Raw genomic sequence first — 17,442 nt, 5'->3', positions numbered from 1 at the left:
CCCTCACATCCACAGCCTTGAAAGACCAGTTGTGGAAAGCCAGGATTCCGTCAGCCACAGCTCGTGTGTGTGTGCATGACCCCTAGTCCATCCCTCCGTCCCTCTGCAACTCCTTGACGCCTGACTAGTCGTTAGAAAATGACGGTGTGAGCGGTCCTCGAGGGGTGGCCTCCGGCTGCCTGGGCTCCCTGAGGAGGTCCCCGTGCCTCCACCCCCGGGTGGAGCCGTAAGCAGCAGGGCCCCGTGGTAAAATCCTCCAAAACAATCGTGTGAGGAGCGAGGAAGGAAGAAGTTCCTGGAGGTCAGGAAGCATCACGTGGAGGCGGTGACCTGCAGTCTGCTTTCTGTGACAGAGCAGGAAGCCGCTGGTGTCCAGGGCAAACGCACCGCAGGAGGCCAGGATCGCCTAATAAGGGCTGGTATTTACTTTTACTTGACCCCGTCCGGGGCCCTGCCACAGTCTGTGAGAATGCTTCTAAGATTCATCATCTGTGTGGGAGACACAGTGTAGTAATTTCCTGCTGAGATGACCGAGGCAAAGGGGGATGGGGACACCGGGGGGACTGGCTCCTGCAGGTGGGAAAATTCTAGCCTGATGAATCACCCTGACTCAACACGGGCTTATGTGAGCGCCTCTGAAGCACACATCCGTCTCTCCCCTCCAGGAAAAAAGCCCAGACTGAGACCTCAAAATCAGAAAGCCCTTCAGTTTTGCTGCCTTGCTCGTTCATTCATTTATGCATTCATTTATACCTGTCGGGTGGGAGGTGCTGTAAACCACGTGGAGGTGAACAAGCTCCAGTCCTCTCCTGAGGGGCCTTATGGCAGATGCTGGCAAATAAAATCATACACGTGCAGAACACTGTGAGCTTTATAGCAAAGGAGAAATCCCTTCCGGTGTGTCCTCAGGGGAGGCCCGTCCTCCTGGCTACCTCGTAGGTCTAAAAGTGGAGGATCTCAACACAAGCATGTCCCTCCTCAAACAAACATCTCCAGCTTTGCTGACTTTGGGAGATCGCACGGGGAAGTGCTGGAGAGTTCGGTGTTTTCCCCTCCAGGTTTAGTTTTCTAAATATTTACTTTTACCTTCCATCCTTACTTATAGGCCAGAGTTTTCTACCACTGAATGATTTCATCATGTTTTATTTAGTTACTGCTTTAATTGGAGTTGATCACCAATTTGTGACCTCCAGTTGGTGTAGACACTTTACCAGTACATTTCACTTCCTGGTGCCGTTTTTTATGGAAGCACCCAGTCGTACATGGGTTCCTCAGCTAGGGCCATCTAAGACCTTTGCCCCATCCTTAGGTGCACTGGCAGTGTTTTCTATCTCATTTTTCCTTCCTAAAATATCTTCATTCCTACTAAGCTCCGTGTGTATCCTTGCCTCTCTTTAATGACATTATTCTTGTATATTCTTTCCATCGTATTATTGAAAGCTACAAAAGAGTATAAAATCCTTGACCAACACACCACCACTTAGTACATCTCCTTGTAAGAAATAGTTTAGCAAATCCAGATCTTTGATGTGGGGAGAAAAGAGCAGGCGGTTTTTAAGATTTTCCAACCCTATATTCTACAGATTACCCTGTTAAGTTTCCAAAAATTCTTTCAAAGCTTATGGTTTAGAGTGCTCAATAAATCTCGTAACTTATAAAACTTCTCCAAAACAATCTCATTCCCCACCCCTTCCCCAATTTAGTAGGTGGTCTTTGTCTGGTGGTCCCATTGCTTTGGTATTGTCTTTAGGTTTTTATAATTTATCAGGGCTGTTTAATCATTTGACATAAATTTCATGACATAAAAACATTAATATGGGGACTTCCCTGGTGGCACAGTGGTTAAGACTCCACGCTCCCAAGGCAAGGGGCCGGAGTTCGATCCCTGGTCAGGGAACTAGATCCCACATGCATGCTGCACCTAAGAGTTTGCATGCTGCAACTAAGGAGCCTGCCTGCCGCAACGAAGACGGGGCCCAAATAAATAAATAAAATATTAAAAAAAAAAAAAAAAACATTAATATGTAAGCAAAGTTTATGAAATTATATTATTGGGAAGTAAATTACATTCCATATAGAAAAGACTAAAAAGACACCAAAATGTTGACAGGGGGCTGTGACATTATGAACAGCTTCTTTTCTTTACTTTTCTGCTTATTTCAAATTGCTGCATCAAGTATATGTCACTTTCATAACATGAAAATACAATAAATAGAGAAATGGTAAACTGAAAGTACTTGGGGAAATGTTTAGCCAGGGCCAGTTAGTTGCAAGGGAGTCAGAGTACACGTATGGCAGGCGGAATTAGGCTGGTAGAATCATCTTGCCCTTCCTGGCTGTCTTGTAGTGTTTTAACACCTGAAAATTGGGACACCAAAGAATGGACAAAAGAGCTGGAATGTTCCTCTAAGAAGTGCACTCCTGAGTATGGTTTGTCGAGTCTTGTCAGATGTTTGCTGGCCCCAAATTCTGTTAAGGAAATGCAAGATCGTTTTTTCCATGTTAATTTGTTTTCTTGTGGGGCTTCCTCATAGAGTGACGCGTTGTCAGAACAGTTGGCTTGGAGAGGTGTCCAACCAAGTGTGAATTCCTAGCAGAAGTCCATTTGAAGGTAGTTTTTGGTGTATCGGACTATTTTCCTTTGATATCACTTTGAGGCAATGATATTGGCTCCTTAGAAGAACTTAGAAGTCCTCTTGAATATGAAGTCTTCTTTATTGACAAACTTAGGACATAAAATTAGGACCAAGTGGTTATTAAGGACAAGAATATGAGCTGGAATCTTGGGCTTAAGCCATCCTGCAGTTTACCCTGAAGGGATTAAGACTTCCTACAGCGTTTACATGGTGTTCAGTGCCAGTTAGAGCCTTTCTGGGGGACACAGTGGCTACTTGAAACCGTAGAGAGAATCCTAGTGCTTTGGCCTCACAGACCAATGGGGAGAGAGAAGCATCTAGGCTGGGGGCTGTAAGATGCAGTGCGTCAGAGCTCCGAGTCCGTCTGGAGCAGTGATTCTCACTGGGCAGTTCCCCTCTCCCTTCCTACACCCTTCACTTTGGTCCCTGTGCTCTTTCTGGAGCAGACTGTGTGATCCTGGGCACTGAATATGTGTACATGCCATGATTGGTCTGGGCTGGCCCCATCAGAGCACGGAAATCTGTCCAAGGAAAGGGGACTGAAAAATCAGCAGTAAAACAAGCAGCTCATTGAACGAGCAAACAGGCCCTGGTGTGGCCTTCATTTCCACTCTGTGACCTGACCTGGCCACATCTCTACCCAGGTGCCCCACTGACGACCTCGCTTGGCTTGACCCTGGAAAGCAGGAAACTGCTGGAGCGTGTTTGGGAAATCAGTGATGTCATCCACAGCGAATGCTGGGTGGAGAGTTACTGGTCTGCGGGGAACGGGGGCCAGTGAAAGAGCAAGCTGAGGCCCCACCCAGCCAAGTCATTGCCGTTTTCTTTCTCACATTTCAGTTAAGCTCACTTTGTTTTCCGTTCTCCTCCCTCTCCTGTAAAAGTATGTACTGAATGTTTTGTTTCCGCTGCATCTGATTCAGGCCGTGATGAAGTTATTCTGCAGCTCAGTGGGGAGGTGTTTTCTTCCTGGCACACCGACCCTACTCAGGGATGCATAGTCATAAACTCGGTCCACCTGGTTAGGCATGAATTAATTCAGACCTTGTAGGTTTCAACCCAATGCACTACTCCTCACATTTTCCAGAGATTCATGGCCAGGTACACACACTCACTCCTCAAGCTGCCTTTATTTTTTTTAATAAATTTATTTATTTATTTTATTTTTGGCTGCGTTGGGTCTTCATTGCTGAGCGAGGGCTTTCTCTAGTTGCAGAGAGGGGGCTACTCTTGGTTGCGGTGCGCAGGCTTCTCACTGGGTGGCTTCTCTTGTTGCAGAGCCCGGGCTCTCGGCGTGCGGGCTTCAGTAGTTGTGGCACGTGGGCTCAGTAGTTGTGGCTCGCGGCCTCTAGAGCATGGGCTCAGTAGTTGTGGCGCACGGGCTCTAGAGCGCAGGCTCAGTAGCTGTGGCTCGCGGGCTCTAGAGCGCAGGCTCAGTAGTTGTGGCACACCAGCTTAGCTGCTCCGCGGCACGTGGGATCTTCCCGGACCAGGGCTCGAACCCGTGTCCCCTGCATTGGCAGGTGGAGTCTTCACCACCGCGCCACCAGGGAAGTCCCCCCAAGCTGCCTTTAAATGAGATGGCTAAGCAGTCGTGTTGTAAAGAGCTTCCCATCCTATGAGATCACACAGAAGGTCTGTCGGAAGCTCAGTGTTGGGCATATTTCCTGCAAAATAATCCACTCCTCCTCTCTCCTTTCCCTCACTCTCCTCTTGCCTTACTTTCCCCACACACACACCACCCACCCCCCGACAAATAAAGAAACTCTTAGCTTATTTTTTTAAAGTCTCTGCAAGTAGCCTTCCTAACTCCCATGTTCCCTGGCCCCAGTTAAACCGACACCTGAAATCTCTGTGATTAGTTTGAAATAATCCAGACTCGCTGCACAAATGGCCGCAAGCCTCCCCTCCCCATCTGGCCTCACTTTCTTTGTATCGCTGTGTCCTTTCACCCCATTCGTGGGGACCTGGTCGGGTTCCTCTTCTCCACCCAGCTTGGGTCTCTCTCCCACTAGTCTTCTTATCTCTACATCAGAATTTCCTGCTTTCTTCCAAACGTGACCTTCCTCTGGAGCAGGCACCCCTCGCTTCCTCTTATCCTGACGTGGCTGCAGCAAGTGACCCAGTTGCTTTGTGACCATGCCCCCTTCCCGGTATCCAGAGGAGAGGCACACGTGTGTCTGTCTCCAGCAGGAGAGAACTCGTCACTGCCTTTTCAGTATGGCATGTTTAAGCGAAAGGAAAGTGACCAGCAGCATTCTCGATTTCCAGAAACTGTTTATCAGATTGATGAGACACAGGAAGCTTTGTGACTCAGGAAAATGTTTGCCCCTCTGCCACATACTGTTATCTAGGTCTAATCCATTTGTTTCAAGGACGTTTTCTCCCTGAGTTTGATGCTAATGTTTTTTTTTTTAAATAATGTGGGTTTTTACATTTTATTTATTTTTATTTTTTGCTTCGTTGGGTCTTCGTTGCTGCGCGCGGGCTTTCTCTAGTTGCGGCGAGCGGGGGCTACTCTCCGTTGCAATGCAAGGGCTTCTCATCGCTGTGGCTTCTCTTGTTACGGAGCACGGGCTCTAGGCACGCAGGCTTCAATAGTTGTGGCACGCGGGCTCAGTAGTTGTGGCTTGTGGGCTCTAGAGCGCAAGCTCAGTAGTTGTGGCACGTGGGCTTAGTTGCTCTGTGGCATGTGGGATCTTGCCAGACCAGGGCTCGAACCCGTGTTCCCTGCACAGGCAGGTGGATTCTCAACCACTGCGCCACCAGGGAAGCCCAATGCTAATATATTTTTAGCATAAATATAAAATTACTTCAAATGAAATCAGCCTCAGCCAGGGAAACGTGCTGAGTAATAACGTTACCAGATATTTCTATTATTGAGTTATTTTTTTTTAATTGGGTTAAATTTGTAACCTACCACTATTAATCCCTATGTGTAGGCTCTGTCTTTCTTATTTTCTGTGAACCTAGAAAAGGGTACTTGTGATGCTTAAGTGTCCACCCCTATCATCAGGATATTGACCTTTTGTTTTCTCTAGGGATTGATGAAATTGGCCCATTCCTCTTCCACTTCCATCTCTAGCCTACTTGTTTCCTGCCACATTTAGTAGTTTGGATTCAGAGCATAAAATTGCCAATCAAGATATACACAAGTCAGAAAGACATCCATAGAAGTATCTGGTACTCAGGGCACTTCTCTTTATTCTCCGCCTCTTTGTTGCATTCGTTTACTTTGTTATCCTAGTCTTTACTAAGAGGCATATAGTTGGAAGCAGCTAAGCAGTTTAAGAAAGGGAAATAAAATTAATACAAACCAAAATACCAGCTTTCAAATTAAATAACTGGGCCACCCTTAGAGTCAGTTTGAGCATTTGGTGGGAATGAATGAATAGGAAGAAAAGCTAGATTTAGAAGAAAAATATGGCACTTTCAAACTGGGATTGTAATTTGAGGGAGGAATATAGTTGATATTATCTGGAACTCATAGCAGTTCACAGGCTTAACTACGTATGTGTTCATCAAAGTATCCTCCCATGGACATCAGATTAAACGTTAAAATAAAAATAGTATATGCCCCTGTAAAACATTTGTGGTATACTGCTTTTGGAAAAGTTGGTTCCCCCCTGCTGTTTTCTGGGTATCATTGAAAATTCAAAACATTTTATACCAGTGACTATAGCCAGATCTAATTAAATCAGGGAGCAAGTATAAAGTAGGTATTAGAGAAATAATTTATGTTGGGTTAAGTGATCAAACGGAGGTATTTATATATATAGTCCCTGGAAGACCCAGAATGAAAATTCATAGCCACATTGCCACCCTCCTGTAAGGATTTCCAGGGGTGCCTGCATTACGTATGTGCCCTTGGCCAGTCTGCTGAGGGGGAAACCTAGGGCTAAGAATACAAGCTGAATCCATAGTGTATGTCAGTCTCCTGTTTGAGACTTAAGCCAACCCCAAGCATCAGCTCTGGGGAGTGTGAAGCCTGTGAAAGTCACTGGGTGACCGCCGTGCTTCTTTGTACCTTCCAAAATCCATCATCCAGTTCTCAAATTTATCCGCGTTTCTTCTCTGAAGACATATTTACTCACTCCAGAACCTTCCCCCAGGACTGACATTGTGACCCCCTACTCACCTCCCAACACTGCATTTCTCCCTCAAGCACACCTCTGCTTTTGTGCTGCCAGCTCTACCCAGCTAAGATCTCTTGCACTTATTTCCTTTGGGTGTCCTATCCTTTATCAAGTCGCCTTACCCAGTGTCTCCTGTTAATCCAGGCCTCCCCAGCGTAGAGACCCTGCCTTTGGTTCCCTTGATCTGTCCACACTGGGGAGTCCAGTGTAGAACATACGGCTGAGCCAACCCAATGTGAGGGGGTCAGCCAACTGCGCGGAGGGCACGGGGATCCTTAAGGTGTCGTCTGCCGATGTGACCTCACAGTATCAGGATCTCCACTCAAGTCCCAGTCTGGAAAAGCACATCTTGTAAGAAACTAAGAGGACAGGCTCAAATGCCCACCTATCTTATCTGCTCGTAACTCCAGCCTTTCGGGGTCAGTGCTGTAGCCCTTCTTTTCAAACCAGTTACTGACCAGCAAGGCTGGTCTAAATATATTTTTCTTAACGTGTTTAGATATGGACTTATAGATCGACTATCCCATCAAGCTGTATCACTTGGCATATGGCCGTTTGTGTGGAAACTGCTTGTTAATGAATCTCAGCCCTCATTTCAGTGGGAATAATAATAGCAGTAATAATAATAATAATAAATAATAGCTGTTATGACTACAGGCCAGACACTCTTCCCAATGCTTTATATAGATTAACTCATTCATTACTCCTCGTACCAGCCCTGTGAGCCGAGTTAGTGATAAGTGGCCAAGGAGAGTTCTAGCGCTCCATGAATATTAAGGCTTACGAGATCTTTGCACAAGAATAACTTAAATTTTGAACATCTTGGTATTTTCTTCTCAGTAGGTCAGTCAGTGTGTATTCCCGGTGCTGTGTGGGCGGCACACTGAGACATATAACAAAGCATAAAAGGTGGCGCCACCCTCCAGGGACAGCAGGTGCTTGGACAATAGAGCATCAACACCAGGAAATTACAGCAAACGGTTTGTGCAGTTTGCTTGCCACAAGGAAGGCGTAAATGATCCATCAGTAAAACCTCAAAGAAAACCAAGACCACGGTGGGTCTGTGCGTAGGCTGGGAAGGTTGCTTGGAGACTGGGGCCTTGAGTGACATACTGGGGCATACCAGGACGTTTGAGATTTTGTGGGTGGAGGACCACCTGGCATCAATCACCTGAAGGAAGTAGAGACAGGTCAGGAGCCCTTGAGTGCATGTGGTAGGCCCAGGATGGGGGCAGTCATGGTAGAAATGGAGAGGATGGTGTGTGGCCGGGAGACCACTAGGAGTCACAGAAACCGAACATGGATGGAATACGAGGAGGGGGTCCAGGGTGACTCCCGACGACCTGGAAGGAAGGGCGCACGAAGAGCAAGCTGGTGTCTCAGTGGAGGTGACCGGGAGCGCCATGTTGTTTGCGGCGCCTGTTGCATTTCCCTGTCAAGTCATCCATCAGCCAGTTAGAAATTCGTTTTTGGAGCTCAGGAGAGAGGCCAGAGCAAAAACATGGAGACTTTTTTTACATTCGGGTGATACACAGTCTCCAAGTTCCCTTCCAATTCAAAACATTGTTGCCTGTCTGATATGCACTATGCACTGGGTGACGGGGACGGGAAAGACCCAGTCCCTGCCCTGGACGCTTAGTGCTGACAGACTAATAGATCCAAGCAAAGTGTTGAAGGTGCGGGTTGTAGAGAGACACGAGGAAGAGGTGCTCGCTTCTCCCGAGGGAAAGGACAGCCGTGCAGAGAACCTGCCTGGAAGTGCCCTGGGTGTCCTGAAAAAGGGCAGCGTTTAGGGGGAATCATTCCGGACAGAGCAGTGGGCAGGAACCTGACTGCAGAGGCCCTTAGACCCCGTAGTTAGGAGTTGAACTTGACCCTGAAGGCAGTGGGAGGGAGCCCTTAACCAATGGAAGGATGTAATAAGATCATTCCAAGGCCTCCGCCTTGACAGCTCCAGGGGGCTCTTCACAGCAGTAAGTGTGAATGGTTGGCCCTGGGCATGGGCAGGGCCACCTCCTGCATGGCCACAACACAAGGTCTCTGGGTCATTCTCTATTGCCTTTGAGGCAGAAAAGCAAAACTTCCAGCAGTTTCCCTTGCCCAGGCTGGTGAGCCCTGTTCCAGGATGGACCTTGTACTAGGTAAACAGGAAAGCCAGAAGTGTCAAAACGGGCAGCTCCAGGCTGTGTCTGGGGACAAATGAGTTGTTTCTGCACTCTATGTGGTCGCCTGTAGTGAAGTACTATTTCTGTGTCCATTTAGTCATTAAGCCTCAATAATTTGGTTTCTGAACGGACCGTGATTTGCTGCAGGTCAGAGGCTTTTAAAGTTGTTTCAAGCTACATTACACAAATAAAGAGAATTCTCCTAAAAATAAAGGAAGTAATCTCTTCTCTGTCTGAGACACCATGCATAATTTGTCGAACTTGCACAAATATTTCCAGCCCATTAGAATCCTCTATTTTCAGCGTGTTTGCGGCATTATCACAATTATTATAAGCCCATGGGGACCAGTAACCTGGGTTTCCACTATCTTTGCTCTTTCTTTTTATGGAGTGGTTCAGTCTGCTTACAGGTGGCAAAGAGTTAACTTGTCATCAAAGCTATAAAATCACAATGATATGTGAAAAGTTCTCCCTGAAGTGTAAATCCCAAGTACTTGCTCATATTAAGAGACAGTTTTTTGTTTGGGCCTGAAAATAATTAGAACAAGGACTCTTCTGCAAAAGGTCGGTTCTCCAAGTTGCATACGGTCGGTCCAGCTCCCAGGTCCGTGATGTGGTTGGCGTTCCCTCCAAAGTTTATAAAATAATGAATTTAGTAAATGACTCATTTGTAGTCCTTTATGCCATCTAAAACCCATTTATTTAAAGAAATAGTTTTCACATGGGTAAAAATCATTGCATAGGTAGCTGTAAGTTCTTTATTATTTACAATAACCACAACTGACTTCTTTTTTTTTTTTTTTGAAGTTGTTTTGACAGCCAGAGGTTGTTATTTTTAATTTTGATAAGTTTGTCCAAAAGAATGGAATGTGCTTCATTTTAGAGATGGAAAAGTTTGGGCAGGGAGAGAGGAGAGAGGCACCACCTAACAATGGGATTCCAAAAGGAGATCTATTTGACTTCTTTGAAGTGCTTTTAGTTTTCATTTGAGGCATAAATTGGAACCTGCTATCTTTCTTTGGAGTAGAATGCATTACAGACAGAAAAAATATATATATCACTGCAAACACATCACTGGAAAAAGAACGGAAGATTTCAGGAAGAAGAAGAATATTAAGTGTATGGATTAGAATTTCAGACAGAGTCTTCTTGTCTTTGGACAATAAATAGTTAATGGTACATGGAAACCCTGATGGGGAATCTCTGCAGCACTGAAAACAAAAATGCCCATAAATCCCTCTTTAGCACTTCCTTGTGATCACACATTCAAGCTGAGGACAAGGGTGGAATGTCCAGTTCATCTCAAGTGCACCGGGCTACTCTGCATCTTACCCTGACATCCTGTCCTCCTTCCTGTGTTATCAACATGCAGGCACTGCTCTCTGTGTGTTATTGAACACAAACAAACAAAAACTCTGTCTACGGTAGTCCTGTACGTTTTCACAGATCTTCTATTGTGATTTTATTTCTTCCGTATCTTCTCTGTTGAGCACATAAGCTCACATCTTTCTAGCCCCCAGAATAATCCATTCTTTTCCCCTAGATGTAATGTGTGATGCGAAAAGGAATCATTGAAAGGAGGGTTAAAGATACTAATGTCTGGATAGTTTCAGGACCAGAATGTTGTCTCTAAATATATACAGCGGCTATATGCTTATAATGTTTAATGACTTGGAGAAATAACTGGTTTGTTTAGTGGGAAAATAAATGGGATTCATAGACTATAATGTCAACAGTGTAAAAATGCATAGAAAAAGCAAGTAGAAACAAAGGGATGTTTACTTAAATTACAATGATAAAAATTAAAACTGTAGGGCTTCCCTGGTGACGCAGTGGTTAAGAATCCGCCTGCCAATGCAGGGGACACGGGTTCGAGCCCTGGTCCAGGAAGATCCCACATGCCACGGAGCAACTAAGCCTGTGCGCCACAACTACTGAGCCTGCGCTCTAGAGCCCGTGAGCCACAACTGCTGAGCCTGCATGCCACAACTATTGAAGCCCGCGTGCCTAGAGCACATGCTCTGCAACAAGAGAAGCCACTGCAATGAGAAGACCACGCACTGCATAGAAGAGTAGCCCCCGCTCGCAGCAGCTAGAGAAAGACCGCACAGCTACGAAGACCCAGCACAGCCAAAAATAAATAAATAAAAATAAATAAATTTATTTAAAAAAAAAAATTAAAACTGTAATCAGCACTAACATCAGAGCCAGACAGCGTTTTCAGCAGTATATATCAACTCATTTAATGCTCACTGCCCCCTTCCAGGTAGGTAACATCACTGCCCTTGTTTACACAGAGGGAAACCGAGGACAGAGACATTAAGTAAATTGCCCTGATCCTGGAGCCAGTAAGTAGTAAAACCATGATTCAACCCCATCATTGCCTCCTCAGAAATATTATATCATCTTTCTGCTGATTATATGGTCTTATTTTCACATCCTATCCATTACTGGACATGAGCCTTGATTCTGGTAGCCGTCCAATTAGAAAGAGTGGCTTCAAACGATCTATTCTAAAACTAATCCCATTATGTGAGAAGATGGTATCCAGAACCTTACTGCTTGATAGCCGTTAATTCCATTCTAGCTTTAAAATTGTAGTAACTTAGGATAAACTGTGTAACTAAACTTTTGGTTGCTTAGCAGAAAGCTGTGTTGCTCAAAGGTAAATTTTTCATTGTGACATGTTGAGATTTTTCAACCAGCCTTTCCTGGTTGAAACTATTTGCCTTGAGTATCTTCTAAATCAGAATAATGTCACCCATTTTTTTTTTTTTTTTTTTTTTTTGGTGTGGATCTTGGTGTTTCTGTCACCCATTAATTAATGTGCTTTAAAAGGTTAAAGAGGTCCAGAATTGTTTTCTACTGGCCTCTTTCTCTCTTTGGGATAGGTTGGTCATCTCTTTAGGTGAGAGACTTGATTTTGTTCCTTAATTTCACAAAAGTATTATCAACCCTACCAGCCCAACGATTGATCTGCTAGGCCGTAGGAACCTGCTCAGCCAGCGTGATAGAATAGAGTCAGTCCCTGCTGTCACTGGAGATTATAACCCTGACCTGTCGGCTGCCAGGCCCAGCGCTTGGCACACAGTAGGTTCTAGTTACTGAATGAATTTCTTCCGATCTTAAGTGACAGTAGTATTTTGGGGTTATTTACTTTGTTTTCTGTGCTGCTTTCCCAAGGGAGTGAAAATACCTTTTCAAGACACATCGTTGGCCTGAGTGTTCTCCCCTTTTTCTTGGGTTGTCAGGAAGCTCTAAAACTAATAAACAGCTCAGTTCTAATAATTGTAGGATGCCTGGACCACACACCTACTTTCTAACAGGATCTTGACGTTTATTCAGTGTATATTTTCCTGATTTCTGTCAATCTATTTCTTAAACTTTATTTTAAAGTAAGCCTCCTTAAGTTGTTTGCTGAAAACCTCCACCTTCTGAAACCAGACTTCAGAAGATTAGGGGGCAAAGTCGAAATAAAGATACCACCCAGAATGCTCCAAGGCTAAAGAGATCTAGACTTTCCAATACACACACACACACACACACACACACACACACACACACACACTCATACAATGTGTATACAATAAAATGTGTTCCTACCATATCTTTCTCAATTCAGACACTGCCCAGAATAGTCTTACCTTTGAGGAAAGCAGTACACAAAATCCTTATTTTCATTGCCATTCAGGGACAGCCCATGGCTTATAGATTAGCGGTTTCAATTTCTTCTTTCCTTGTTTCATTTTCGTACCCAGTAAGAGCTTAAGCTGATTTACCGCACTGACGTTTTAATGCAATATAAATAGCTTCACAGAGAGACAAGAAAGATATGTATCTAATGCAGCTTGAGACTCTGGGAAGGTCAGGACCATGTTGGGTTTCGTAAAGGAGCAGGAAGTATGGAGGCACTGATTCTTGGGGTCTGTCACATCCATTTTTGGCCTTTGGTGGAGGCTGCTTTTCTGATCCTGCAGAAGCTTGTTGGTACTCTTTGCAGAAATGTGCTATTTGCTTGCTTTTAAGGATGACCTACAGGCTGACAGCCAGCAAGAATCATGAACTGCATTATACACTTGCAAATTCTTCAGTGAGGTCGATGATAATTAGCCTACAGAAGCCCATTTAACCCTCAAGATAGAGCTGTACCATGAAAATTATGCTTTGTGGGGTACGTGTAATTTGTCCGCCACCTCCCCAGAAGGGAGAGCCACAGCTCACGCACATCCCCAACCCTGTGCCTGCAGCAAGGCCCTGGTCCCCTCCTTTCCGAGGACTCCTGCCCCCATCTGCATGGCTGGGCATGGCCTGGCCAAGTGAGTTGTCTAAGAGCATCTGCAGGTGTGGACCATGGGTTGTTTTTACTGTTTTCACTTATTTGGTGACACTTGAACCAATATTGCGCCTTTCTCAAAACTTCGGCAGGAATTTTTTTTTTTTTTTTTTTCCACCAGAAGTGAGACAGCATCAGGATGAAGGGCAGGAGGGCGCCGTGATGAACACCCCAGGTAAGGCATTGCCACATCCCGACTTAAAGTCTTGCCTCTGCCACAGGCCAAGGCCCTTCGCCTCGCTGATGGGATGATGGCCTCTGGTCTCTGTCAGCTCCAAGCCACTGTAGTCCTAAACTGGATGTTGATTGGCTTTTTTATAAAATCAGAGTATAAAATTTGAGCACGTCCTTCTCTTTTGTGAGAAACGACAACTACTAAATGATGCAAATGTTCTAAAAGCTAGCAGGTACTTACCTAAGTATTAAGGCCCTTCTCTTACCATTTTGTTAAATAATTTTTATTCCTGAAAACTAACCGAGATGTTAAGTATCCTTGCTAATCAAAGCACATAGATTGGCATTTGCCAGAGCAGTTTCTCAAGTTTACCTGACCCTGCATTTCAAGCACTCAGCCTGGAGGTTGGCTGTGCTCTCTGTCCTGAGGGCGTGTGTAGAGATCATCCATGAGGTGGTAAGGAAGGGCTCTTCCTCGGCTCGTTGCATAATGCACCGGGGAGTCATCAGTTTCATTTACAAGTAAGTCAGTGTTTCCAATGGATTTTGGCTTTGCTTGGTTCCAAATTCAAATCCTTCATATACTGTAGGAAGGGAACAGTAGAGACTTGAAGAAGGACATTAGGATTTAAGTGAAGGGCAAGGCAAGCCAGGGTCAGCAAGCGGATATCTCTAAGATAAACAGCGCTGAATTTGTGGGAAGCAATTCAGAGAAATCTGCTGAAAACACTTCAGTTAATATTTGCATAGTAAAGAATCATATGCATTGCCCCGGGGTGGGTTATGGACCGAAGGTAGAGGACCACATGGGTCTGAGAAAAGGGAGCTCTGGAGAAGACGATTTTATTGTCATCACCAGGAGAGTCCCGGGCAGAGAGTTCTGTCCTTGGCAGTGACTAATCCTCTTCCTTTAGATGCACTTCAGATACTCAAGCTAATGGTGATGATTCATCAGGGCATTCGAGCTTAATGAATGCATCACTGTGCGACCACACAAATGCCTTATTTCTGATTCACTCATACAATATTTATTGAAGAGTGCCGTGCACTAGGCCATGAGAAAAAAAACAAACAAAACAACAAAAGGACTGGGCCTTGCCCTCATGGAGTTCACAGGCTAGTGAGGGGCAGCAGTTAAATATATTAACACCTAAAAGAGCCGAGAGCTCTTTCCTTCCGAGAGACAGGGATGCAGAGGTGCCCCAGGGCCCATGCGAGAGACAGGGATGCAGAGGTGCCCCAGGGCCCATGCGAGCCGATGGCACTGGGAGCTGGCAGGGTTGGGGAGCTCAGGCTGGGTGTGGGGTTGCCTCATCCTACTTGTGAAGGATGAGAAGAGGCTAGTCAGGTGACGTGGGGCAGGAAAAGAGCAATACGTAAAGCATCAAGGTGAGACAGAGCGTGGTGCTGTGGTGATGGTGCGTGCAGGCAACGAGAGATGTGGAAGGAGCGTGCGCAGTGACACTGGGCAGGAAGCGAAGGCCCAGCTCATGCGAGGCCTTGAGGGTCAAGCTCAGGAATCAGAACTTAATTCTGCAGGACCTGTGGATTTTAAGCAGAGCAATGTCATCACTGTGTTCACAGTTTAGAGCCATCTGGAGAGTAGTTGGAGAGAAAGGAGACCACAGGCATGAATACCTAGTTAGGAGGTGGTAGTGCTGATAGTTAGGAAGGCAAGAAACGCACCGCCTAGCCTGCAGCAGAGCCAGTGAAGGTGGAGGAGGATGTGGGTACCAGAGGGATTATGGGGGTAGAATGAGCTGGACTCAATAAGCAGGAGAGGGGAGGAGAGACTTCAGAAATGGCTCAAATGTCTGACTTGTTCCCCAGGTGGGTCTGGTTGTCATTTACTTAGATAAGCAAAAAAGGAGGAAAAACCAATTTTAGGAGGCAAATAATTGTGCTGGGGGAACCCAGACCACCCCCAGTGATTCACTAGAGGGACTCAGCATATAGTCGTACTCACAGTTACAATTTATTACAGCAAAAGGATACAAAGCAAAATCAGCTACGGGAAAAGGCACAGGGGGTGAAGTCCAGAGGAACGTAGGCACCCTCTGCCTGGCACTCACCGAATTCCAGACTCCCACAAGAGAAGCAGGTGTTCAGTATAAACCCTTTCAAAAGCCAAGTTCCCAGACACCAGCCTTGCAAACAGGTCTAAGGGTAGCTTTCTCTCTTCCGCACAATAATGAATTCCGTTTTGAACATTTTGAGTCTGAAGCATTTGTCGTAAGTTCAAGTGAAGATGTCCACTGGGCAATTGGTTATTGGGTCTAGGGTTCGATAAAGAGATCTGGGCTATAAATTAAATGTTCTGGAGTCATTAGCACTACTAAAACCAGCGTCACACAGAGAGGAAGCCCATCCCTGGATGTCTCCCAACCACCGTGCTGGAGATCGTCCAGTTCAACTCTCTCATTATATAAATGAGGAAACTAGGACCCTACTATGGGGCTTGCCTGCGCTTTTTTCTGTTTCATGTCTGTTGCTCTTTCCATCATTCTGCACTGCCTTCTCAAAATGGCTAAGTCATACCTTACCCAAAATGAATAAAATGGGATTTAGATTATAAAACAGACTTTGTAAGTTTGCTTAATGCAACTTACTTCACAGTGAATCCTTGGACCCTAAAATGTCGAGTTGATCACATCGAGGCCTCCACACGGAAGAAATTTCTAAGCAGCCGCTAAGTCAACCATTCATGGTCAATCCATCTGGATTATCAACGGGCAGTAAATTATTAGGGCCTTTCCCATCTCTTTCCTCTTGTGTCCATTCAACAAATTTTTGTGTTTCCACTTTGTTTGCCACTAGGGATAAAAAGGTAAATGTGGCAAAGTCTTTGCCTTCACGAACTTATTCCCTAGGGTCAGGAAAGAGAAAAACACAATATATTAGGGGTGTGTCAGGGGCAAGAGTGTAGGCAGGGTGACCCCTTGGATACGGGAAATGAAAAGAAGTCAAACTCAAAACATGTTAGTTTTTTGCTTGAAGCTCTGATAAAGGATAAACTGGAACTTGAAAACTGTCAAATGAGGTTGCTGCATATTTTCTTAGTTTTGGATTTCATTCCTGGGTGGCCTTAAACTTGGATAAACAAGTACTAGAAAGCAATGTGACTGTAGTTCTGTAAGACATCCATTTAACTCAACACATGTAAGTTGGCTTTGGTCTTAGAAGTTAACTTTGGTGCCTAAACAGGTAACCTCCTCTGATGCCCCCTCGAGCCCTTTTATGGCTAGATTGAATGCATTCACATGTGTTTGCTGCTTTTTGTGTGATTATTAATAGTCAATTTTGTATTATTCTAAGTTGTCTCAGAGGATATCATGTAATATGTACAGAGTCAAACTTAATGGTAGAATGTCGATTTTAAAATAAGTTGCAGGTCATTTGTATAGTCTCAAAATGCGTATTAAAAAAGAAACAAAATATTTTCCTCTCGAATCTTTATTCCTATCTCAGCTTCATTTACTGCCTCATTTGTCATCTAAACAGTCTTTGTTCTTTCGGCTTTCAAACATAATTAACTGATGGTGTGCAGCGTAGCATAAGAAAAAGACTGAATATTTTGTAAGATGAGTAATCAGGTCAAACACCCATCTTTCTTTTCTTTTATACTTTACCAACAAATATGTCTTATGTGGATGTAAGGGCAGTTTGCTTATTTCCCTGTTCAGAATTTTTGTGCTTTTAGCATAACGTTTCCTTTCCATTAAGCTAGCCAAATATAATATTGACAAATTCATGGAGCCTTCCATCTGATACTGTTGTAAACTTATGCAAATATATTTAGACAGTTAAGCGAATAGAATAATTAAAAAGCCAGATGTCAAGAATGGGAAGTGGCAATGTCCATCACGTTATCTGGGCTCAAGCTGGAAGTTAATGAAATGTTTGAAAATATACCTTCAAAACCAAAGACTTGAATTTGTGCTCCAATTTTTTTTTCAAGAGGGCAATAATTTGAATAAAACGCAGTGTAATATTATAGT

General features: G+C 44.7%; 1 protein-coding gene across 8 annotated transcripts in view; it reads left to right on the top strand.

Annotated features, from left to right (window-relative positions):
* The window catches only part of MTHFD1L (methylenetetrahydrofolate dehydrogenase (NADP+ dependent) 1 like), a 212,569-nt gene that overhangs the window by 158,041 nt on the left and 37,086 nt on the right, over positions 1-17,442 (top strand). The gene's annotated exons all lie outside the window — the stretch shown is intronic.

The sequence above is a fragment of the Balaenoptera physalus genome (genome assembly GCF_965194825.1).
Source record: "Balaenoptera physalus genome assembly, chromosome: 9".
NCBI classification, from domain to species: domain Eukaryota; kingdom Metazoa; phylum Chordata; class Mammalia; order Artiodactyla; family Balaenopteridae; genus Balaenoptera; species Balaenoptera physalus.
Note: the sequence above shows the minus strand (reverse complement) of the source record. Positions and strands in the feature narration are given on the sequence as shown.